The 25,637-nt window shown below is 38.3% G+C and overlaps 1 protein-coding gene and 1 pseudogene across 3 annotated transcripts in view; both read left to right on the top strand.

Annotated features, from left to right (window-relative positions):
- Positions 1–25,637, top strand: part of LOC126248333 (constitutive coactivator of peroxisome proliferator-activated receptor gamma-like) — a 725,840-nt gene that overhangs the window by 690,695 nt on the left and 9,508 nt on the right. The window lies entirely within an intron of this gene.
- On the top strand, positions 6,727–6,845 carry LOC126249915 (5S ribosomal RNA; annotated as a pseudogene).

Consider the following 25,637-nt stretch of genomic DNA (forward strand, 5'->3'; position numbering starts at 1 on the left):
TTCAGTCAGTGGCTATTAGAGCTCTATGCATATTTAGTCCATCAGGCACTCCCATCAGTTCCATAACATTAACCATCATTGAAATATAGAACAGCATTTAGCATACCTATTTTCAAAGTATTTTGTCCTGCTAGAACAGTTTTTGTATCTGTTTCCATATACAGTTATTGAAATTTTCATTTGGATTTTGAGCCCTACCATGTAAACATTTTTCTAATGATCTTTTGTCACTAAGATCCCTGTATATAGGTTTTACAACTTCCATTATAGCAAATGGCAAAGAATGTTTATGGTTGTAGGCCTCACCGTGAGTAACAAATGGCTCTGAGCACTATGGGACTCAACTGCTGAGGTCATCAGTCCCCCCTTGAGTAACAGCCACACCATCAATCACTGCCAGATGGGCAGAGTGCATCACATGCATTGTCATCTGTGGAGGATTTATGAAAGAAGGTAGCTCATAGTGCCTTTTTCATTCCCTCAAGTTCATTTTTATTTTGTCTTATGGCTTGTCCATAATAATTCTGCAACCTGTCTATTTCTTCATCTGTAAGCCGACCACGTCCGCTAATGCATTTACCATCGGCTAATTTCTTTCCCTTCAAATTCCTCTTCAAGTTCCTCAGTCTTCTAGCTAACCTTTTCTGGACATCTCCAACACATTCCATTTTTTTTTAATTTTTGTGTCAGCTCAAGATTTGAATTCACAAACTCTATTTTTAACAGAGCTGACTGCATGCCATGGGGAAGTTGTGGTGCATGCAGCCACTTTTAAATTCCTCTAATTTGGTACCTTCTGTGGTCCATTATCTTGAAAGTAAACTTTTCCTCATTAAGAAAACTACAGAGAATTTTTTAAGACAAAAATTTAAAAAATTGATCTTTTGACAGTTATTCACATACATGTCCCCTTAATTGTTTTACACCACCAAGGGCCCACAGACCTTAGTATGTGACATAAATTTCAACTAGATATGTCTGTCTGTTCCTGAGAAAAATGGGTCTTAGCCATGAGAGAGAGAGAGAGACAGACAGACAGACAGACAGACAGAATGACAACAAGGCAATCCTTTAAGAGTTCTGTTTTTACCGATTGAGGTACAGAACCCTAAAAAACAAGAAATATTCTTCAGATAAGCTGCTCCCATCAATCTGTGTTTAAACTATAAATAAGTAAATACTTCATAACCATACACTGAACATTAAAACCTGTTAAAATTGTAACACATTTTGGAGGCTTTGTTCCATTACCAGATAACATTGCTGACAGACTATGATGTAAAATTTTTTAAAACTGATTGACATTTATGTATATGGTTACATTATTTGATGGATAGGAGAAACACACTTTTTAGGACAAATGTTGCATAGGTGCAATTTGTTTGAATCTGCATTGCAAACAATTTTCCTGAAGATCTCAGTATTTACACTTTACATCTATTCGTGATGCAATGTAGACTTTCATGGCCAGTGTTTTCTTAAGTTAAGGCTTCTGAACTGAGAGGCTGTGGCTGACATATACACGTATTTACTCACTTTTTGTCCCCCCTTTTGGGAAACATTTTCAGAGACAAATTGTCATCTACATAGAAACCTTGAGAGGGCCCCAGATTTATAGAGCTGTTTAGAAAGCACCACTATCCACTACATGTTGTTGAAATGATTCTTGATTAAAAACAATCATTCATTAGTCAACTGGCATACAGTCAACATCGCTATTTTATTTAATGTAACTCCATCATCTTCTTCGTAAAAATTGTCATGACATTTATAAATTTTTTTGCCTGTCTACACAAGTGAACATGATAATGCATTGTCTTTGCTCAAATACTAGTATCACTCCACGGTATCCAAAGTGACAGTTCCTCTCATGCTTACCTAAGCTCTTGTTAATACTTCTTCTCGTATTTCCAATATATACTTGGCAACAACTACACATAATTTTACACACACCAGTTGTCACTAGAGGATGACATAAATGTTTTTTCTTTGGGGTTTAAAATTTTAGAGAATATTTTTATATACTGGCCACATCCTTTCAGTCCAGAAGTTTTAACTGAAGTTTATGTCCACTCATTGTATAAAAATCACTCCAAAGATGTTACAGGTATTTTGTGCCTTCTGGCTTATGCAGATGTTAGAGATTTTGTGTGTCTTCTGACTTACAGTCAGAAACTGGCTAAACAATCTTTCATCAGCACAATCAAGATCTCAAAAAAGTATCAGATAGTACAAACAGGGTTTTCTTTACACTGATAAAGATAAGTGAAAACTGTTATTAAATTCTCTTACAAAATGGCATGTCTTTATTAGTGACATCTGTGATTAGTTTAGTTTGTAAATATCTGCATTGATTTTTAAATTTATTTATATTAATTAATTTTGATTTCAAATTTTTAATATCTCTCTTACAAAGAAATAGGTAGTTTTGCATGTACAGTAAGATGATATACAGGGTGAGTCACTAACTATTGCCAGCAAGAATAACTCCAAAAGTATGATAGGAGCTGAAACGTTTGTGGCACAAAAGTTACATGATGTGTTCCTTTGAAAAACAAGTTGATATGCTTTTCATTTGTGGAGAACTCCAACGAAATTCAGTGAGAGCTAGAGACTTATACACTGAAAGATATCCTCAATGTACTCACCCTACACATCGTGCATTTGAATATGTGTATGATAAAGAACAACTGGATCTTTAATGCTTTGGAAACATATCCAGAAAAGGAAAGTTACTAACGAGAAAACGGAAATTGCTACTCTTGCCACTGTGGTTCAAGATCTTGCCACTGTGGTTCAAGATCCTTGTGTCAGTTTGTGTCAAATCACAAGGGAATCTGTCATGAACCAGAGTAGTGTTGTTCATGTTCTGCATCACCATAAATATTATCCTTACCATATCAGTCTCTACCAAGAATTAACTGGCACGGATTGTACGTGTCGCATTGAATTCTGCTGATGGGCTCAACTTCAGATTCAGAGGGATGACACATTTATTAATTTGATTTTATTGTCCATCCCCGGTAGCTGAGTGGTCAGCGCGACAGAATGTCAATCCTAAGGGCCTGGGTTCGATTCCCGGTTGGGTCGGAGATTTTCTCCGTTCAGGGACTGGGTGTTGTGTTGTCCTAATCATCATCATTTCATCCCCATCGATGCGCAGGTCACCGAAGTGGCATCAACTCGAAAGACCTGCACCCGGCAAACGATCTACCAGATGGGAGGACCTAGCCACACGACATTTATTTTTATTTGATTTTATTTACTGACAAGGCTACATTCACGAATCATGGAAATGTTAATTTGCATAACATGCATTATTGGGCAACTGAAAATCACATTTTTTGTTGATGGCTAGAAATGAGTTGCAGAGGCAGTTCCCAGATCATTGGATTGTACGCGGAGGAGATGTGTCGTGGCCAGCTCATTCACTAGACTTGACGCCTCTGGATTTTTTCTTGTGGGGATTATAAAGATGTTCCAACTACACCTAAAGATATGCAGGGGAGCATTGTTAGAGCATGTGCTTTGATAAGTGCCAATGTGATAAGGAATACCATTCAATCCGCGATACGAAGATTGGAGCACTGCATTGATACCAATGGTCATCAGTTCGAACACCTTCTATAAATGGATGTTCATGCCACCTTTGTAACCTTTGTTGACCTTCAAAGATCTTACTGTTACACATCATTGGATTCGTCTCGATAGCCACTGTCAGAAAATAAGTACCAAACTATAGCATCCCATGTAAAAAAAACTAAGTTAAGCTTCATATCTCTGAAGTGACCCCACCTAGCAACAAAAAACTAACGTCATATTATGGCCCCCGTTGTCCCATGCAACATTTGTTCCACAAACTTTTCAACTTCTGTCATACTTTTGGAGTTATTCTAGGTGGAAATTGTTGGTGATTCACCCTGTATAATAAAAGTGATGCGAGCCATCCTCGAATGAGGCTATAGTTTTTTTCTTTCTTCAGATATTTCATTTTTGTAGGGTAATTAGTTTGATATCTTATAACTGTGAATGTTGAATGTTCAGTGCATTCCATAGGTTTCCATATGATTCATTTTAGGAGGAGAGGAAGGAAGGGCTAAAAAATATTCAAGCCTGGATTATATGTGGAATTGTAAAGCAATGGCCCTTGATCAAAGTACTGGTTGTGGCTTACTTTTGACTTCTTATCAATGAAACTTAAGATCCCTATGTGTATGTTAGTCAAATAATATTTAATATTGCTATTGCTGCTAATTTTATTTTTAGAGCCATAATTTGATCAGCTGTTTTGCCATGTTAGTTCCTTGCATTAGAATAAGTTGCCATTTTGGCTCCTTGCATTAGAATAAATAAATTTCAATACAATAAATGAAAAATTTCAAATTTGATAATTTAATATTACAAGCCTAATTTTAATATTCACTACTATTAGTAAATGTTGAAAATAACAATATTTCTGCCTAGTTTGATAACATAAAGTGTTATTCACATTACAGAAGAACAATGCTTGATTTGTGTGGTACGGGCTGGTATGCCATACCCCTACCTCTTCTGAGAAAAAAGCACTATAATAACATTTTAAGACATGTAAATTTCAAAAAGACATCCCCTGGAAAGTCGTGATACTGGAATCTCTCTTTTTACAGGTCAAGCACTTCATAATCACAATACGGCTCCCTAGTTACGTTCACAGGTCACATCTCACCATTGTATGAGTTTCTAACACATGTTATCGGAACACTGTCACTCTCTAGAAAACAGCCTGATTCCATACATCATGTCACATTGTGCCAACTGTAAACATTAAAATTCTAGGCAGACTCTCCAAACTTTTGAACAGAATATTCATACATATTACAATCACGAGAACTGAACTTTGAAGGAATCTGTATTTAATGTTCATTCTTTCTGTGTTAGGTATTATTCTTGCAGTGAAGTATGCTGAGAAGGTTTCTCCACTTCTTGTTCTTGGCACATGACTGTAGGCATGCAATGGAACTGGCTAAACAATCTTTCATCAGCACAATCAAGACCTCAAAAAAGTCACAGATAGTACAAACAGCATTTTCTTTACACTGATTAGGAGAACATTATGACCACTGCCCATCGTGATGTTGGATGCCGCCTGGTGGCGTTGTGGGTGCCTGACATAGTAACAAAAGTATGTAAGTGGAGCAGACACAGAGAGGCCAAGCTATGGCTGAAAATGGGGAAATCCATTGAGATGAATGACTCTGATAAAGGGCAGATTATTGTTACGCAGAGCCTGTGAGCAAGTATCCCAAAAATGTTGGAGCTAGTCGAATGTTCAAATGCTACTGTTGTGAGCATCTACAGAAAGAGGTAAAATGACAGTGAAACTACCACTAGGTGCTAAATTTGATTGAACATCCATGACTCTTCACAGAAAGTGGAATTCAGAGCCTTGTCTGCTCTGTAAAGCAGGTTAGAAGGTGATCTGTGGCATCTGTGCCAAAAGAGCACAGCAGTGATGCATGCACAAATGTTTTGGAGAACATCTTTCATCATACATTGTGATCTTTCAGCAGTATAATTGTCTGTATCTCGATACCAGAACCATGCTATAAGGGGCGTTCAAAAAGAAATGAGCTGGAAGCATAATTACAGAAACCAGTACATGTATGTTAGAAGTACTGACCCTGGCTGTTGAGACACTTGTCCCACTATGACACAAGGCGGTGGATGGCTGTCTCATAAAATTTCTGAGGCTGTGATGTTAACCAGTTCCACATGTACAGCTGGATGTTGTTGTCCAAGGTGAATCATTTGCCCCTCAGAGCCTTTTTAAGGGGACCAAAAATGGCGTAATCAGAGAGAGAGGTCTGGACTGTATGGAGGGTGGCCAAGAACCTCCCATTTGAATTTCTGCAGGAGTGCCATGACTGTATTGGCCATATGAGGCTTTGCATTGTCGTGGAGAAGAATGACCCCATGAGTGAGATTGTCTGGTCGTTTAGATTTGATCGCTTGGCGAAGGATGGTCAAGGTTTGCAAGTAACGCTGGGCATTAACTGTTGTCCCATGCTGCAGGAAGTGAATCAGAAGGAATGAATTTTTGGTCCCCTTAAAAAGGCTGCGAGGGACAAACAATTCACCTTGGATGGTGACATCCAGCTGTACGTGCGGAACTGGTTAACATCGCAGCCCTGAGAATTTTATGAGACAGCCATTCACTGCCTTGTGTCACAGTCGGACAAGTGTCTCAAAAGCCATGGTCAATACTTCTAACATACAGGTAATGGTTTCTGTAATTATGCCCCCGGCTTGTTTCTTTTTGAACGCCCATTATACAGTGGTTTGAGTAGCATTATGGTGAACTCGCATTGATGGCTCAGTAACCAAATTCCCTTGTAAATCCTATGGAACCAATCTGGGGCACTATCAAGTGCCATCACCACATACGCAAATCAGTGGCCTGTTATTTACACAAATTACATGACCTGTGCATAGACATTTAATGCCACATACCTCCACAAACCTACCAACAAATTATCGGATCCCTGATAAGCAGAATCAGTTATGTATTTTGTTCTAAAGATGGAAAAACAAGTTATTAAGCAGGTGATCCTAAAGTTTTGGCTCAGGGGCCTGAGGCGGATGATCTCTCCATTGGCAGTGTTGAGTTAAAGCAGGAGGTTGTTGTCAGGATGATGGCTGATGGTTGCTCAGAGGCACGTCATTATTAGTCATACATGTTATTTAGGAGCCAATAGCCTTGCTGCAGTGATAACACCAGTTCCTGTCAGATCACTGAAGTAAAGTGCTGTTGGGCTTGACTAGCACTTGGATGGGTCTCCATCTGTGTTTGCCGAGTGCTGTTGGCAAGTGGGGTGCACTCAGCCCTTGAGAGGCCAGTTCCATCTGTGTTTGCCGAGTGCTGTTGGCAAGTGGGGTGCTCTCAGCCCTTGAGAGGCCAGTTGAGAAGCTACTTGATTGAGAAATAGCAGCACTGGTCATGAAAACTGGCTATGGCTGGGAGAGTGGAGTGCTGACCACATGCCCCTCTGTATCTGCATTCAGTGACACTTATTGGCTGAGGATGACACTGGCCTACAAGGTCTGTTTGGATGGTGTTTGTTTGTTGTTGTTTTATTGAAGAACAAACTATAACACTCATGATGGCACTCTGTGGTGGCAACACTCTTTAATGCCCTCTACAATATGTGCTCCGTAGTGTGCTGTGATGCCAGTGGCTCGATGGAAATGCTCACCTGCAGATTATGCGGCTGCTTGTATGTCATCTAGGCACAGCTCTGCTGCCCAGCGCAGGACACTGCAGAAGGTGTGGTATCCTACCATCGTCCTACAATGACTTTTTTCCCCTCACAGGCATTGGTGGCTGAGCAACTTCGCTGCCCTGGTCATTAATGGCTACCATTCAATGTAGATTGCTGGCTGTAGCTGAAGTGATCTTGGAAGTGGCCCACTACTGGAAGGCACTAAACCACAACATTGGACTAAGAGACAGCCGTTGGCCTGCAGTTAGTGGAGACCAAGTCTCATGGTGGTTGCTTGTAGAACCATGTCACTTCATAGACAAATGTAGACATCTCCTTGTAGTTGGTGGCAGCCAGACTGTTATACCATTGCCTAAAATGATGAGTGCAAACTTGTTTTGCCAAAGCATCACTCTCAAGCATGTAGGCCAAAACAAGGCCATTAATTGGATGTGTAGTAATTGGCCTACCATTGCTGCAGTAGTTCTACTTTTCCAATGTGTCATTGTTATTATGGTGTTGGCATCTTGTCTGCCCTGCAGTGTTGTAATTAGCCAGTGGCGTTGCTGCATCTGACATAACAACATTTGACCAGTGCTGAGCATGTCCAGTCCCATGGCCTTTTCCAGTAGCAGTGGCATTGTCACTATTTTGCTAAATAGCATCAAAATATGGTCACGGCACTACGCACCTCCCCCCTCGGGTAGATGCAGTCTCCAGATGTTAGCTCACAGTCACTCTGCAAAGATTCAACATACATTCTGAAACTAATAATTGTGTACAGTATATTTAATTTAAGAACATAAGTTAACCCACAAGGTTCATTGACTGCATACTTAATGTGCATATTACCCCACTGGCACCTCCATTTTTCCCATGACCAGTAGCTTCCTTAACTGACCACTTACAAACTAACAGAGTAATGTTACCAGATTCTTCACTCCTGTGTATCATTCCTTACCAACTACTTAATGATAAATTGATTTACTCAGGAAGGTGCTGATGTCTGTCAGAAAGTCATGCATACTTAATTTACTTGTCTGACGTTTCGTTCAACAAATTACCAAAAGTACTGGGGAATGCTTTCCCTCTCACAAACTTTCTTACAACTTGTTCTTCACAACAGGTGGTCCTGCTTACTTGTATATTATGCTAAGCTGGTATTTCAAAACTTGTTCCCTGTTACTTCCATTTTATGATATAAAGTTATTTCAAGTACACTGGTGAAATAAACAGTATTCCACACAAAATTACACAAAACAAAATAAAACTGTTAACACCAATTCCTATTAATCACTCTGATCACTGGCAAATCTTCAGTTTGCTGTAAATTGCTTAAATCCTTTACTAATCATCATGCAAAAATTGCTTTGAGCACTATGTCATTAATCTCTTACATTCCCATCCCTGCATTACCTCACAAGATCCAGTCTCACAGAACACCCAAGAAATCTGCAATGGCATCCATTAAGCATCCTAATCATTGAAAAAACATATTTATGTCATTAATCATAACAAATATTAATGCAAAATAATGTACCCTCTAACAGCATTACCAACAGATGTCGAAATAAGTCTTTCTCTCTTAACAAATTACCCTTAATGAATCATCCTTAATAGTAAGTGGTCTGACACTGTTGTTTCTTATCTTCACCATCTCTTTTCATGCAGCCAGTTCTTAACCTTCTTTTTTGTTACACTAACCAAAACTTTCTCTCTGCAACAGCTGTTCCTCTTCCATTTTCCTAAAAAACATGTCCCTATAACTATGTGCAAGCAAAACCCACATATGTTGGTATCACACACAATACATTGACAGTTAATTCCCCTCATTTCCCTCACTATAACACTATTCATTCACACATTGGTTTCTTCTTGAAATGTTACATTTCCTTATGGGTTGTGGTACTACATCATATGAATTGAACCTTAATGATTTTGCCCACAGTTTAATTGGTTTAGTCTTCATGACAGATGAACCATGTGGCTGTTTTATCACTGGTGACAGACAGTTCACCCCGCCTGGAAGACTGTTCCCCCAAGTTTCATTACATATCACCATAGCTCAGTTTTTGCATGATGGCCCGTCATATCTCCAGTACATATTATATTGCAAGTGTCACCACTTTTACGATCCTCCTGATATATGAGAACACCCTCCTGAAAGGATTTTGCCTTGTTGACATGACTAACAGTCTCATTATCATTTTTCCTTGTTCTTCACCTACACCCTCCCCCTTCTGAGGATGCAGTGCCACCACAGATGGCAATGAATCTGCATCCTTTGGAAATAAGTGCATCTGCACCACTTCATTATTCACAACATCTGCAATACATTCAGCTTTATTGGTAGCTTCTTGTACATCCTCTGCAGTATCACAACAAAATTACAGTGTGCATTTCCTTTCTGCATGATACAAAATATCATTGGCACATGCACTTCCCTGTACATCTGGCCTAGGCTCCATGGCCTCTAAAAGAGTCCTGTTATCACCCAATGGACTAGATATTATCCCACTTAAATCACTCATGAAGCAATCTACACACTTATTTACTTCAGTATAGCACGCACTTACTTTGTCTGGCACTGTAGAAAATCCACACACATTTTCACAAGTTCTTGGAGTTGATAATGCTACATTACACCCATAACTTCTGTAACATTACTACTTTCTGCATCCACACAAGTTCTACCCTATCTCCTTCTTTTAAGCCTGTCCAAAATCCCCATATTGCATAATACCTGAGAAATATACTTGTGCTTGTTTTCAAATCCTACTTTTCATTCTGTCAGATCCTATGCTATAAATCATTAGAAAAAACATTGTGCTTTGAAGAGATCTTTAGTGTGGTACATTAGTTAAAATGCATCTTTTCATATTACACAATTATAAACTTAAAACCACAAAATACGGCCCTTTAGCTTTGTAAACACAGAAATCAACATAGTGCCTCATTGTTCCATATCTTCCAATCACTCAGGCAATTCACCTTACAAAATAGTAAAAATAATATTTAGTAAATACTGTAATAAACGTTCACAGCATTCTAGATTACAGCCAGAAATATCTTTGTGAGATATTTGTCCTGCACTGTGCCATATTGATTTATGTGTTTCTCAAGCTGAAATGTTGTGTTTGGTGGTTTTTGTATTTGTACTTATCTCTCACAAAAATGGAAACTAATTATTGTGCAGAATTAAAGCTCTTCCCAAAATGCATTATTTTTGGTACAATTTGCTGCATAAAAGTTTTTGGTAATATAATGTTTGTGGTTAAAACTGTTAGATCTACTCCAAGTTAAAACAAATTGAAGATGGATTCATTATCATTAGAAATGGAATTTTTAATGATGAAACTAGCAACTGTTGTAAAACATGAAGAAAAGTACTTCAAGCAGAGGCGAAGAAAACAGTGAAATGCATTGAGCTGCTCCTTAGACCAGCCTGCCAACTTTTATGTCCACAGATACATGCAAGTCTGTGTTCACATTGGTAGATTCCTGTTCCAACAAAAGGATGATAATGATGAACTCTATTAATGATGAGATGGCAAACAGCCTGTTATGTATACTTGAAATGACAGGTCTCTTCAGTTTACATAGTCTGAAGGGATACAAAGCCCTTAATAATTTAGTGAAATAACAACTTTTCTGCCAGCAGTATATGTGGATGTTGTTAAATGTCTGATTTTGTACTAAAGGCAGTTTGGCTTCCAGTCTCAAACATAGACTCTGAGTAGCAGTTTTCACACCATACAGGGTGTCTCATTTAACAAGGCCATCCCAAATAACTTTTTGTTCATAAAAGAAGTGAAAAATGTATCAAGCAAATGTTTAGCTACCCAGTGGATATTAACCAGAATGATCGGCTTTCTTGTAACCTTGTATGTTATGAAGATATAAATAGCAATATATCTTTTTGAAATAGCACTGTGTATTTGTTATTCAATAATCCATTTTCTCTCCTCAAGACCTGCTCAGAAACACATCACATTGTACAATTCATGTAAACATGACATTATTAAAAACATAACGCAAAACTTATTTTGACTCTCCATAACAATGCGCAGTGAAGGTACCCAGGATAATGTAACTTATCCACTCTTTAATTAATTTTGTTGACATTTTATCATGCCTGTTTTGATTTTAAAAATTTTATGGTGGACTTTAGTTATTCTGATGTAGCGATGGTCATATTTATATTGATCAGGTTATTTGTTATGTCTGGTCTCAAGTATTCCGTGGCACAATATTCAAGACTGACAAACTCAGTCTGAAGACTGGTTTGGTGCAGCTCTCCACACTAGTCTATCCTGTGCAAGCCACTTCATCTCTGCAGAATCACTGCAACCTATATCTATCTGAGTCTGCTCACTGTTGTCAAGCCTTGCTCTCCCTCTACGGTTCCCTCTCCCCTCTCCCTGCCCCACCAAAAGAAAGTCACATATACATATACAACTCCCCTCCATTTCTAGACTGATGACTGATGATTCATTGATGCCTCACTATATGCCCTATTAACTGTTTCCTTCTTTTTGTCAACTTGTGCCACAAGTTTCTTTTCTCCCCAGTTGATCTAGTACTACCATGTAAGTCAGCCTATCTGTCTACCTAATATTCGTCCTTCTCCTGTAACACCACTGCTATTCTCTTTTTGTCTGAAGCATTTATTATTCGCGTTTCACTTCAGTATAAGAGCACATTCTAGACTAGTGGCAGTCAATCTGGTCCATATTACCTACTTGGCATTCGAACTTTCATGGGGGTTGGTAGGTTGTAGGGGTTTGAAAAAATTTTCATTATTTTTCCATAAAATTTTGACAGAGAGCATTTGGTAAGGAATTATTACTATATGCTTTAACTTACTCTGCTTTATAAATTTATAAACTGAAGCAACTTATGTACTTTATAAATCACCATTACTCTGGAAACGGTGTGCAGTTAGAAAATTTTACTACTAGTAGAGATACAAAAGTGGGCAGTAGGTGAAGAAAGGTTGACTAACCCTGCTGTAGATGAATACCTTCAGAAAATACTTTCTAGGACTTAAGTGCATCTATACTTCTGTATAAAGACAAGTTGTTGTTTAACATTTTTAACAAAAATATCAAAAAGTTCTCGACCACTTTACTTCAGATTTGTACACAATGCTGTAATAAACATTTGGATGGCCACAGGGTGTATATACAGGGTGAAGCACCTAAAACTTGCACTACAAATATTGCAGCAATGGAAAGTGTTATTGATGTGCAATTTTCACAGAATGGATTGCTAGCCAGGGGTTCATTTTCTTGGACAATCAACAGATTGCAGTAATACTTAGAAAATATATTTTTGTGCAAACTGACATTTTTTAAATGTAGCAATGATTATGGACATTAACAAATTAAAATGTAAATTAGAATGTCAGTGGTGTTTGTTGCTGTCTTCTAGTGTGAGTCATGTACGGGACATCATACTTTGAAAAGTTTTTACACTGACACTTGCTTGTGCTATTCAGTCTGCCTAGTGGCTAGGTATAATGTTATTGTGTTGTCTAGGAAGCCTGTTTACTAGGTTTGGTAGACAAACATTCAAACAAATCATATTAATGAGTCTTATTACAAAAAAGAAATTTACAATACTTACCTTTTACAATTACACAGATGTGTTGCAAGCAAAGGGCAACATATAAAACATATAAAATCTTCTTCAGGATAAACAATTTGATGTTTGAGTTACATAGAGTGTACAAGCGAAGTAAATAGCGTTGATGCTGCTTCCCTAGTTGCTAATGTTGCAGCCACTATCGAACTGGGCCATCCCCAGTTGGCACCATGCTTGTGTCCTCTTCACATAGGGGTCACTGCTGTTGCATTGTCTTCCTGGAGAGGGGTCAGTCAGCGTGCAGTTGGCTGACTTCTTCTCACAGCCATCTCTTCTCTATCATTCCTGACTGACGTGCCGGCACGTGACTTTATGCCGTAATAGTTATGTTTGCTTACAGTCTGCTTGAGTGCACTGCAGCCTGCTAGTCAGTTAGTGTGTGACAGTCCAAGCAGCAGTTTGTGAGTGGATGATGGGCTTTAACAATGCAGAAAAGCCACCATTATCATGGTTGTGGAGAGGTAGGAAGAATGCAGTTTGTTCTTGTGTGGGGTATATGGCAAGATATCCCAATAGACATCAACCATCTTGGCAATTATTTCTCAACCTCTTAAACCAGTTACATGAAAGTGATAGTGTAACACTTAGACAACATAACAGAAGGAAAGAAGTGATGACAGAAGAGGGGGAAATTAATGTTATTGCTGCTATTGCAGTTAATACACATGTAAGCTTCCACACAATAATATGAGAAAGTGACATGAATCAGGAAAGTGTCCTATGCATTTTCCATTGACATGGGTTCCATCCCTACCCCGTCACTCTCCATCAAGAGTTGCATGAAAACAATGGTGAACATCGTGTTAACTTCTGTAGATGGGGGTTAAGACAGAATACTCCAGATGTATCATGTATCTTGTTTAGTGCTGAAGCCACATTTACCAATCATGGCCAGATGAACTGCCAAAACATGCACTATTGGTGTGTTGAAAAATCCTAATTGGCTTTGTCACGTGGAATGCCTGTGTCCATGGGGTGTAAACATGTGGTGTGGGATAGTGAACCTTCAGCTCATAGGTCTGTTTTTCATAGATGGAACACTGAACATGCACAGATATTGCAGCCCACTAATAGACCTTCTTCCAGGGATGTTGGAAACTGTTCCTCTACAGACTAGGAGGGACCTGTGGTACCAACATGATGGCTATCCACCCCATAGTGCACAAAATACTACAGCAGGTCTTGGATTGGATGCAGAGGACCTGTTTCGTGGCCTGTTCCCTGATCATTGCAGATTGTGTTCAAAATGACCACTGGCAGCAGCAGTATATGCTTCCAGTGTGGTACGGAATGACTGCTGCACATGTGCTAGCATTTCAGCGGAGATGTCTCAGCAGGCTGCAGTAATATGGCATTGTATATCATTGGGTGTAGTTGGTATGTCCTCGTGGGTACCATCTTTCAGCTTTCCCCACAGAAACAAGTCTGCAGACATCAAATCCAGGGAACAGGCTGGCCAAGGTACAGGTCCTCTGTGTCCAATCCAAAGATTTGGAAACAATACATGAAGACATGCTGTAGTACTTTGTGCACTATGGGGTAGACATCCACCATGTTGGTACCGCAGGCTCCTTCTAGTCTGCATAGGAATATCTTCTACCATCTGTGGAAAATGGTCTGTTAGGAGACTGTGATACTTGTGCAGGTTCAGTGTTCTGTCTATGAAAAATTGCCCTATGAGCTGATGGTTCACTATCCCACAACACACATTTACACTCCATGGAAGCTGAAATTCGACCTGATGAAACCAGTGGGGATTCTCAATAGACCAATAGTGGATATTTTGGAAATTTACCTGGCCCTGATTGGTAAATGTGGCTTCATCACTAGGCAAGATACAGGAAACATCTGGAGTATTCTCCTGATTCTCGTAATCATTTCCATGCAGCTCTTCATGGAGAGAGATGTGATAGGGCTGAAGAATGTGTCAATGGAGACTGTGTAGGACATTTGCTTGTCTCATGCCATTTCCTCATGTGACTTCACAGGAGCTAACAAGCAAGTCAACTGCAACATCACCAAGGACATTAATTTCCCCCTCAGCTGAAATCAGTTGTTTCCTTCTGTTATGTATGTAGGTGTTACACTAGCACTTTCATATAACTGGTTGGAGAGGTTGATAAATAATTGATAAGATGGTTGATGTTTATTGGGATATCTTGCCACATATACCATACAAGGGTGAACTGCATTATTCCTACACTTTCCGTACACCATGATAATGGTGGCTTTTCTGCATTGGTAAAGCCCATCATCCACTCACAACCTACTACTTGGGCTGTCACACACTAATTGAGCAGCAAGTTGCAATGCACTCAAGGAACACACAAGTACAATGTAAGCAAACATACCAAAATCATACATGACAACTATGCATGTTGAATGGCACAAAACAATGTCTGGGAACTTCTGTAACTGTGGTATCTCGTAAAAGACTCACACTAGAATCCTTCAGCAAACACCATTGACATTCTAATTTACCCTACTTTTACTTTATTAATGTCAGTACTTTATAAGTATTATTACAATCTGTGCATTCGCTAACAATAAGAGCCTCTGACTACTAATCTATTCTAAGAAAACCATACACCAACAGCACTTTCCATTTCCAAAATATTTGCAGTGCAAGTTTTATGTGATTCACCCTGTGTATATATAATGGGGAAATGTCATTGCCAAAAATCTCAAAAAGTTGTTGAGTTTTTAAAAAACTTTTTACAGCTAAGATTGCATTTGAAACTGTTCTTTTATGGACTTGTTTCAACAGGTGGGACTGTCATCTTCAGAAATTTAAAAACATTTTTGGTTCTATGTCATGTTCCAGTATACATTCATTACTCATACCACGTTAACATTTTAGCGGAGAGTGTATTGCACATTTTAATGGAGAGTATATTGCACATTCCACACAGATTTGTCAAAACTAGTTTGAGTTGCACTATGTATTTACAGTGAGAAGGTTCCAAGATGTACTTTGCCTGTCATGTAAATCTAAACTTTGGCATAAATTTTCACTTTTACTATATAATGTAAATTTTAACAACTTACAGGCATCAGAGGAGGGTTACATTTGTGGACATGCCAAGTTCCACAAGGTGCATTTTAGAGGTGTATGTTCATACTTGTGACAAAACTGTTTGCAATTTTATTTATAAAGTAGAAACATTGTTAGCAAAATTCTCAAAACATGCGTTACTGTTTTACATCAAATTTTTAGATGATACACTGATAAATATATTATAGGCAAGTGCTGTTAGCAAAAATCTCAAGACGTTCTTTACTTCAGATGATATTCTAATAAGCATTCAGATGGATATAGGCTTTTTATTTTTTAAACTACAATGTACAGATTTTTCTGTTAAAACTGACAGCAAGAAAGAAAATGTTATGTTGTGCAGTGAAAATGTACAGTTTTATTTCCTATCTCACAGTTAATTTTAACTATGATAGCAGGATATTCAAACTATTAGCCAAGCTGCTTCTTCCACATATATTCTTTCTTGTTGTACATAATTTTACACAAAAGTTGTATACACAACAACATGCTGTTTTGTTTTCTTCCTTGCAGTCAGTTATAAAAGGAAACAGGAAAGTTGTATTAATCACAGACTTTGTAATCCCACCAGTTTGCAGATTAAAACTGTGTGAAATGCTGTCATTGAAGCCACCATCCTCACAGAAGTCCCTCTCATACCCTATATAACAAATATCCCAATATATTTAGTCATTCACTTTAAGTGACTTCTGTTCCCAATCAAGGGTACATTAGAAATATCAATGAACAAAGCCCAAGATCGGAGAGAGGGAGGGAAAAAGAGATGACAGAGAGGGGAAGGGGGGCAGGGGAGGACATAAGATGGATAGAGAGTGGGGAGAAGGAGATGTATAGAGTTGGGGGAGGAGGAAAACAGGAAGTATATCTAATTCCTGTTCGTCTGTGGCTTGTGAAGTGTTGCCAGGTGTGCTGGTATTATATGTTGACAGTTTTCTCTTTTACAGGTATACAATTCTTGCTATTTCTAATCTGCATTTTATATCCTCTCTACATTGCCATTCTTCACTTATTTTGCTGCCCATATAGCAAAATCCATGTGCTACTTTGAGTGTCTTATTTCCTAATCTAATTCCTTTAGAATCACCAGATTTTAAATGACTACATTCTATTACCTTTGTTTCACTTTGATTGATGTTCATCTTATAATCTCTTTTCAAGATGCTATCCATTCCATTCAACTACCCTTTCAAGTTCTTTGCCATTGCTTGCAGAATTATAAAGCCATCTTCACACCTCAGTGTTTTAATTTACTGCGCTCAGTTTATAGACTGAATAACATTAGGGATAAGGTACAATCCTGCCAAGCTCCCTTCTGAACAATTGCTTGTCTTTCATGTCCTTTCATTCTCATAACTTTGTCTGGAGTCTGTATGAGCTGTAGATAACTGTTTGCTCTGTATATTTTATCCTTGCTATCTTGACAGTTTCAAAGAGTATATTTCAGTCAACTTTGTAAGGAGGTTTCTCTTAGTCATCAAATTCTATATTTTTTTTCCTTTTTTTGCCCTGTCTTCAAAGATAATCATAGGGTCAGTATTGCCCCATGTGCTTCTATATTTCTCTGGAACCCAAACTCATCTTCCCCAAGCCTGTCTTACATGACATTTTCCATTATTTTGTTAGTAATTTGTGTAAGTATTTTGCATCCATGACATTAAACCAATGGTTCTGTTGGCACCCATCTTTTTCAGAAATAGATGTATTACTTTCTAATTGAAGTCTGAGAATATCTGAAAACTTCCAATGTCTGTTCTGCTTATACTACTTTCTTTCATGATTCTTAAACCAAGAGTAGCGATGATTAAACTATGCTCTGTGCAAAATTCCACCAGTGTACTTCTTTCATTTCTCTCCCCGCTCGACATTCTCTTGCAGTTTTTCCTTCTCTGAATAACAAAATTGTTGAGTAAGTGACAGGCACACACAAAAGAGGAAGGAGACTTGCTAGCTTTCACAATGAATCCTTTGTTGAGCAAGTGTACACACCATGGCTGGCTGGGGTGGCTGAGCGGTTCTAGGCACTACAGTCTGGAACCGCACGACCGCTACGGTCGCAGGTTCGAATCCTGCCTCGGGCATGGATGTGTGTGGTGTCCTTAGGTTAGTTAGGTTTAACTAGTTCTAAGTTCTAGGGGACTGTTGACCTCAGAAGTTAAGTCCCATAGTGCTCAGAGCCATTTTGTAAACACACACACACACACACACACACACTTGTGCCCCAACATTGTGTGCCAAAGGATTTATTCCAAAAGCTAGTAAGTTTTCTTTTCCTTTTGTGTGTGCCTGTCTGCAGCTTAACACTTTTGCCATTTAGTGACTGTTCTTCTTTACACCTAAATTATTTACTTCGTACTAGACTTTTCATACGAATTTATTTTTCCTTCTCTTCGTTTTCATACTATCAGATTCCGGTTGCTCATTACAATTAAATTCTAGTTTCCCATAACTACCTTTTCTTATTATGTCATATGTTATTTCAGTGTCTTCTTCATCTGTGGAGGCACTAGGAATGTAAATTTGTTCTACTATGTTGGCCTTATATCTGTCTTGTTTATGACAATGCGTTCACTGTGCTGTTCATAGTAGTTTACTCCCATTCCTGTTTTCTTGTTAATTATTAGAACTATACTTTTGTTACCCATATTTGACTTTGTGTTGATAATTCTTCAGTTAACTTTCCAGTAACAAAGAGACAAAGCCTGTTAAAAAAATTATGCAACATTCATAATTTCGTGCCAGTTGTGTGTTGGAGCGAAATGCAGTTGGGATCCCTGCACATGCCTGTGTTTAATGTGTAACTGCCAAAAGTTTGATTGTTGTATATCTGTTAGTTATTGTTCAGTGCTGTATTGAGTAGAATGTTGTGTCACACAGTTTGTGAATTTGGAGATAGCAGGGTTAGAGAAGCAATGCGTCTGCATTTAGTTTTGCATTCAGCTTACGAAAACCTTTACAGAGAGAAAGCATATGGTGATGATTGCGTAAGCCACACTTGGTGTTACGAATGGTTCACAGGGTTTAAAAATGCCAGGATGGAAGTTAAAGATAACCCTCATTTAGGATGCCCTTCAACGTCTACCAATGATGCTGATGTTGGAAATGTCAACGAAATTGTTCACGCCAATCGAAGAGATTGCAGAAAAATGTTACATTTCAGTTGGATTATGTCATGAAATCCTGAGAGAGCATCTTTGAATGCATCAATACCACCAAGTTTGTCCTGTGGCTCATGAGTCAAGACTAGAAAGACCTTTGCCTCACAATCTGTGAAAAGCTTTTGGATCATGCAAATGAGAACGAGGTGTCTTTAAGAGAATCATAACTGGTGATGAGGTGTGGGTTGGTGGTTATAATTCTGACACCATGGTTCAATCTTCTCAATGGGCCAGGAAAGGTTCTCCAAGACCAAGAAAAGCTCATCAGGTCAGGAGAAATGTGAAATTCATGCTGATAGTTTTCTTTGATTTTGAAGGATTAGTTTATCATGAATTTGTGCCACAGGGACAAACTGTAAATCGATCATACTGTCAACATGTGCTGTGATGCCTGTGAGAAAATGTAAGAGAAACTATTGATTACTGATCACGTAATATAATTTTGTTCATTATATGTGTCTATATATGGCTGTTTTGGAGCAAATAACTACTGTAGTTGGTAAAGGTCCCAGACTGATGAACAATACTCAAGAATTGGTCAAATGAGTGCCCTGTAATAATGTTACTGACTGCAATGAATTCTTACTGGAAGGAATTTTAAGAAAATCTATATTAAAATCACCAACAACCACTGTGCCTTTGGTCTACTGTGCTGTTAAAAACGTTAATAGAGAGTGCAAGTGATTTATGAACACATTAAAATTTCCTGTAGGTGTTCAGAATATGCTCACTATTCTAAAGGATCATGTCACATGATGTTCAGAGATGCATATTATGTCAACTGAGTTTCATGACTCTTAACACATTGATGCAAAAAGTAGTTCATACATTTTATTCCCCAGCCCTAAAATATTCTGACACAGATATGATAGTTGACATTGTGAGCTGATTAAAATATAATGTGATGGAAAACAGTTTCTTGTTATTGCTGAAAATTGTCAGTAAGGAGGTGTTTGCACAGATATGGTATGCTTGAATAATGCTGCTTGGTTACTTCATCTACATTTACATTTCCATCTACATCTATATTAATACTCTGCAAGCCGCGTGACAGTTTGTCGTGATGGGTATGTTGGGTGATACTAACTGATCCCCCCTTCCCTGTTCCACTTGTGAATGGGACATGGGATGAATGGTTGTTGGTAAGCCTGTTTATTAGCGCTAACTTCTTGAATTTTCTCTTCCCGATCATTTCGTGAGATGTATGTAACATGAGGGCTCTTTCAAAACTTCAGTAGTAAACCTCTTCATGCTGCACAACACTTCTCATGCAGCATCTGCCAGTGGAGTTTGTTGAGCATCTCCATAATGTGCTTGCACCAACTGCATGATCCTGTGATGCAATATGCCAGTCTTCACTGGATCTTCTCTTTCTCTTCTATTAGTGACACCTGGTAAAGGTCCCAGACTGATGGACAATACTCAAGAATTGGTCAAGTGAGTGCCTTGTAAGCTATTTCTTTTGTGGATAGTTTACATTTCCATAAAATTTTTCCTGTGAATCTCAGTCTGGCATCTGCTGCTTTTACAACTACTGTATTTGTTTCATGTGATCATTCCACTTGAAGTTGCTGTCGATAGTTACTCCTAGATATTTTGTGGCAGATACTGTTTCCAGCAATTTGTCATCAGTAGTGTAGTTGTGCAGTAGTAGATTTATTTTCTTATGTATGTGCAATATATTATGTACTTTCAGGGTTAACTACTAGAGCCTGCACAATTTATCACTCCTATGTAGGTCAATCTGTAAATTGATACTGTCTTCTGGAATTGCTACTTTCTTATGGACAACCACATCATTTACAAACAGTCATAAAGAGCTTCTGATGCTTTCTACTAGATCATTTACATACATTGTAAACAGGTATGGTCGTACCACACTGTGGGGTACTCCAGAAATTACTTTTACATCTGTCAATTTTGTTCTGGAAGAGTGACTTGTTGAGTTCTATCAGCAGGGAAGTCTTCAATCCAGTCACAAATCTGGCCAATACTCGGTACATTCATATTTTTTTTCACTAAATGGCAATGTGGGATGGCATTAAATGCCTTCCTAAAGTCAAGGAACATGGCATTAACCTGAATGCCACTGTCTATGGTGTTGTGGATCTCATGGAGGACCAGAGCAGCATGACTTTTGCAAGATGTCTGTGTGCAGAATCCATCTCAATTTTTACAGAGGAGATTATTTCTTTCTCCCCACAGTAATCTAAAAAGTCATCACTGGTGAAATCTTTGACACATTTATCCTAAATACACTATTGTTTGTCATGGAACAGTACTAGGTTTAAAAAAACTGCTGCCCTTGTTCTCTGGTGAATTTGTTACTGTCTCATCCTGCTACAGCTGATCTACACCACTGGCATGAAACTGCATAACAACAAAATTTTATTTCTCCGTACTGCCTTCCTTGCATTCGTATTTTTGCAAATCTTACTAAAAGTTTATTTTACGCTCTCTACCTTTCTACACCTATATCTGCTTGAGGTTCATCCATTTTTAACTGTAGTTATCGGTCAAAGTAATCTTTTCACATTCGACACAAAGCTGGCTGTTCCTTCTGTCACTTGTCACTACTTCTTACCTCTCTGTAGCCTTGTCTCTTCTTAACTTGTCCAGATCCTTCCAGCCTAATATCTTATAAAATTCAGTCTAATGGACAGCAGTCTTACATACCTGTTTTTCATCTTTGTATCTTTACTGCAAATTCTTCAAAATCACTGAAGAGTTTCATTTTACCTCAGTGAAAAAAACTACATAATCCATCACACCATACACCATAACTAACAATTCCACTGAAACCAGGCACTTTTCAGTCTTAATTAGGCTTACTGTATGCCTGGACAGTCCTGATTTTTAGTGCTGTCTGGGGTAATATCTGTGGTTATAAAAATATCGGTGGTTTGAAAATCTTATAGCTGACATGGAATTTTTTTTTTTTTAAATTTTGTATCTATATATTTCACATCAGGTTTTTAGTAATTCTTTTACTGCCTTGCCTCTGTCAGCTAACATCGGAGCAAGTGCTGACATTAATGGGGACACGTGGCTACCACTTTGACCACAAATTTTCACTTACTGTTAATCATTTGGTAACACAACAGGAATAGTCTTTGCAGTGTTTTTGTGTGTGAAGTAACCCCTCTACGCGTTTTGATCATTCTGTCTGTATTTGTTTTCTGTCCCATCATTTAGCAATGGGCAAAAGAAAGTGAGTGGTTAATATTAACCTCCAACAGAAATGCTGATTTTTCACCATGATGTTATTCAGTCTGTATATTGAGCAAGCAGTAAAGGAAACAAAAGAAAAATTTGGAGTTGGAATTAAAATCCATGGAGAAGAAATAAAAACGTTGAGGTTCACCGATGACATTGTAATTCTGTCAGAGACAGCAAAGGACCTGGAAGAGCAGCTGAACGGAATGGACCATGTCTTAAAAGGAGGGTATAAGATGAACATCAACAAAAGCAAAACGAGAATAATGGAATGTAGTCGAATTAAATCTGGTGATGCTGTGGGAATTAGATTAGGAAATGAGACGCTTAAAGTAGTAAATGAGTTTTGCTATTTGGAGAGCAAAATAACTGATGATGGTCAAAGTAGAGAGGATATAAAATGTAGACTGGCAATGGCAAGGAAAGTGTTTCTGAAGAAGAGAAATTTGTTAACATCGAGTATAGATTTAAGTGTCAGGAAGTCGTTTCTGAAAGTATTTGTATGGAGAGTAGCCATGTATGGAAGTGAAATGTGCATGATAAATAGTTTAGACAAGAAGAGAATAGAACCTTTCGAAATGTGGTGCTACAGAAGAATGCTGAAGATTAGATGGGTAGATCACATTACTAATGAGGAGGTATTGAATAGAATTGGAGAGAAGAGAAATTTGTGGCACAACTTGACCAGAAGAAGGGATCGGTTGGTAGGGCATATTCTGAGGCATCAAGGGATCACCAATTTAGTATTGGAGGGCAGCGTGGAAAATAAAAGTCGTAGAGGGAGACCAAGAGATGAATACACTAAACAGATTCAGAAGGATGTAGGTTGCAGTAGGTACTGGGAGATGAAGAACCTTGCACAGGATAGAGTAGCATGGAGATCTGCATCAAACCAGTCTCTGGACTGAAGACCACAACAATATTGACAGTAGCAGGGAATTTGTGTATTGCTCACTATGTACTGGAGAACTGTCTGTTGCACATAAAGGAGGGGTGATATTAGACTTGTACATAAAGGAAAAGGTGATATTAGACCACACAAAAATATCTAAACATAGGAGTTGTATTACTGCTACTGCTTCACCAAACATTAGATATTTTTTAAAGTAAAAAATGTGAATAAAACTGATTTGGTTGTGCTGCTAAAGAGGCTACATTTTAATACCACATCACTAGACATGAAATGAGTTTCAAAACATCAGACTGCAGATCTAATCTGGTTAAAAAGCTGTATGACCCAAAATTTTCGTCTGAGTAAATTATTGTAAATGTTATTTTACAATTTATGTTTCATAATGTGTTCCAGTCTTTGGAAAATAATATTGTTACAGGAATGATGAATAGTTGAAACAGAAGTGAAATAAGCCCTGTTCTGGTCGTTAGGCAAACTCAAACAATGGAAAGTCCAGATTGTAATATCAACTCACCGTAAAGATGACATGCTGAGTTGCAGGCAGCCACAATGAAAAGACTGTTGCACATTGAGTTCTCAGCTAAAGACTTCATCAGAAAGGAAAACACACATACATTCACACGAGCAGCCATGCCTCATACACTTATGACCACTATCTCCATCCGCAGCAGCATGAAGATTTTGAAGCCTGCATGATAGTAGGGTGTCGTTTGTAAGTTTAGAGCCTGGGGCGTATAAAAACTGTGGTCTTGCATCTGAACTTTTACAGGTAGTGCTCATATCAATTGAGCTATCCTAGGTCTAACTTGCAACCTACAGTTAGAGATCCAATTCTGCCTGTAACTCTCTGTTACTTTCCAAACTTAATAGATGCTGTCTGGAATTCTGTGATGGACATGTTCCTGGAAGGAAGCATTTTATGGAGAACTGGTTCATCCAGAATGCTGTGAAGCTTTTGTGAAGTTTGGAAAGTAGCAGAGAGCTACTAACAGGACTGAAGCTGTGAGGGCTGATTATGAGCTGTACCTGCAATGCGCAGTTGGTAAAAGCACTGCTGACAAAAGGCAATGTTCTGGGTTTGAGTACCAGTCTGGCACACAGCTTCGATCTGCCAGGAACTTTCAGATATGCACTTTTACATACATAGTAGTCACAGCAGCTCTCTAAAAAATATTAGCTGAACTCTGTGTTGCAAAACATCTGAACAGTTCTGTTACAGTGCGTGACTGTATATTGTATACCAAGTGCAGCATGATATGAAAGGTCATTTCACTGTACAGATCTATTGAGATCGATCATTCATGCATTCACATGCCTGAGAAGGCCAAGTCATAGTTCTAATAGTTAGATGTATTTGAGAGGAGTTGCATCTTGAACTTACATTTCTCTTTCAGTCATTAAAATACATTGCAAAATATAAGTTTTATACAGGAGTCATCAGTGCATGAAATTTGAAGCAGTGGATAAAAGGAGTATGTACCTTGACTAAAAAGGTTCTGGAAATACCATATACACTGTATTGAGAATGTGTTTTAGGATAATGCAACAGATTCTTTTATAGATACAGAGTGCAATAATGCACCCTGTATTGAGCTTCACTGTTGCAAGGTGTAGCCATTATAGTGACTCATCAATGATCTCAGCAGAGTAGGCAGATATTGGAACAAAGTCCTATCAGTATGTTGTGCACAGCTGCAGATTGGTAGTTAACTGTGGAATACACTTCTGTCTAGGTGGGAATGACCAGAGGATCAGTTTGAGAAGCATCCTGTCCTGTTACCAAAGACAAGAACAGAATGAACTATCCACTCCTTATCACACTTTTCCTTTACTATGTTCCAAGGAGAAATGAGTCATCTTCACACAGTTCCCATATCATGAAACAACATACAAGCCATAGACTTCATCCCTTGGCCTGTAGTATTACCTACACTTTTTCCCCAGGAGACAATGTATAGGATGAAATTTGACATATGCTACAGAATAAAAAGCCATTGCACTATATTTTGGAACTCTGTGCTATGACTCAAGGCACTTGACTTATCATATGATGTCATCAAATGTCACTATGACCTACTGACACATTGCTTCATATGCTGTTTCCAAATTTAAACTTGTAACAAAACCTACTGATGTTATGAATCCTATCTTCATCAGTTCAAAATTTAATTCCATTTGGAAGTGCCCTTCCAGATTCAGCTATTTTAGCCATTTTGTCCCTAAAAGTATACAGGATGATTCAAAAAGAATACCATAACTCTTAAAATCTGTATTTAATCAAAGAAACATGATGGAAGTGTGGGTAATTAATCAATAGTACTTAAAAAGTCTGTTTCAGTCAGAAACAAGTTGATAAATGTTCAATATGATCCCCTCCAGACACTCAAGTGACATCAACCCAATACTCGAACTCA

Source organism: Schistocerca nitens, chromosome 3 (genome assembly GCF_023898315.1).
Source record: "Schistocerca nitens isolate TAMUIC-IGC-003100 chromosome 3, iqSchNite1.1, whole genome shotgun sequence".
NCBI classification, from domain to species: domain Eukaryota; kingdom Metazoa; phylum Arthropoda; class Insecta; order Orthoptera; family Acrididae; genus Schistocerca; species Schistocerca nitens.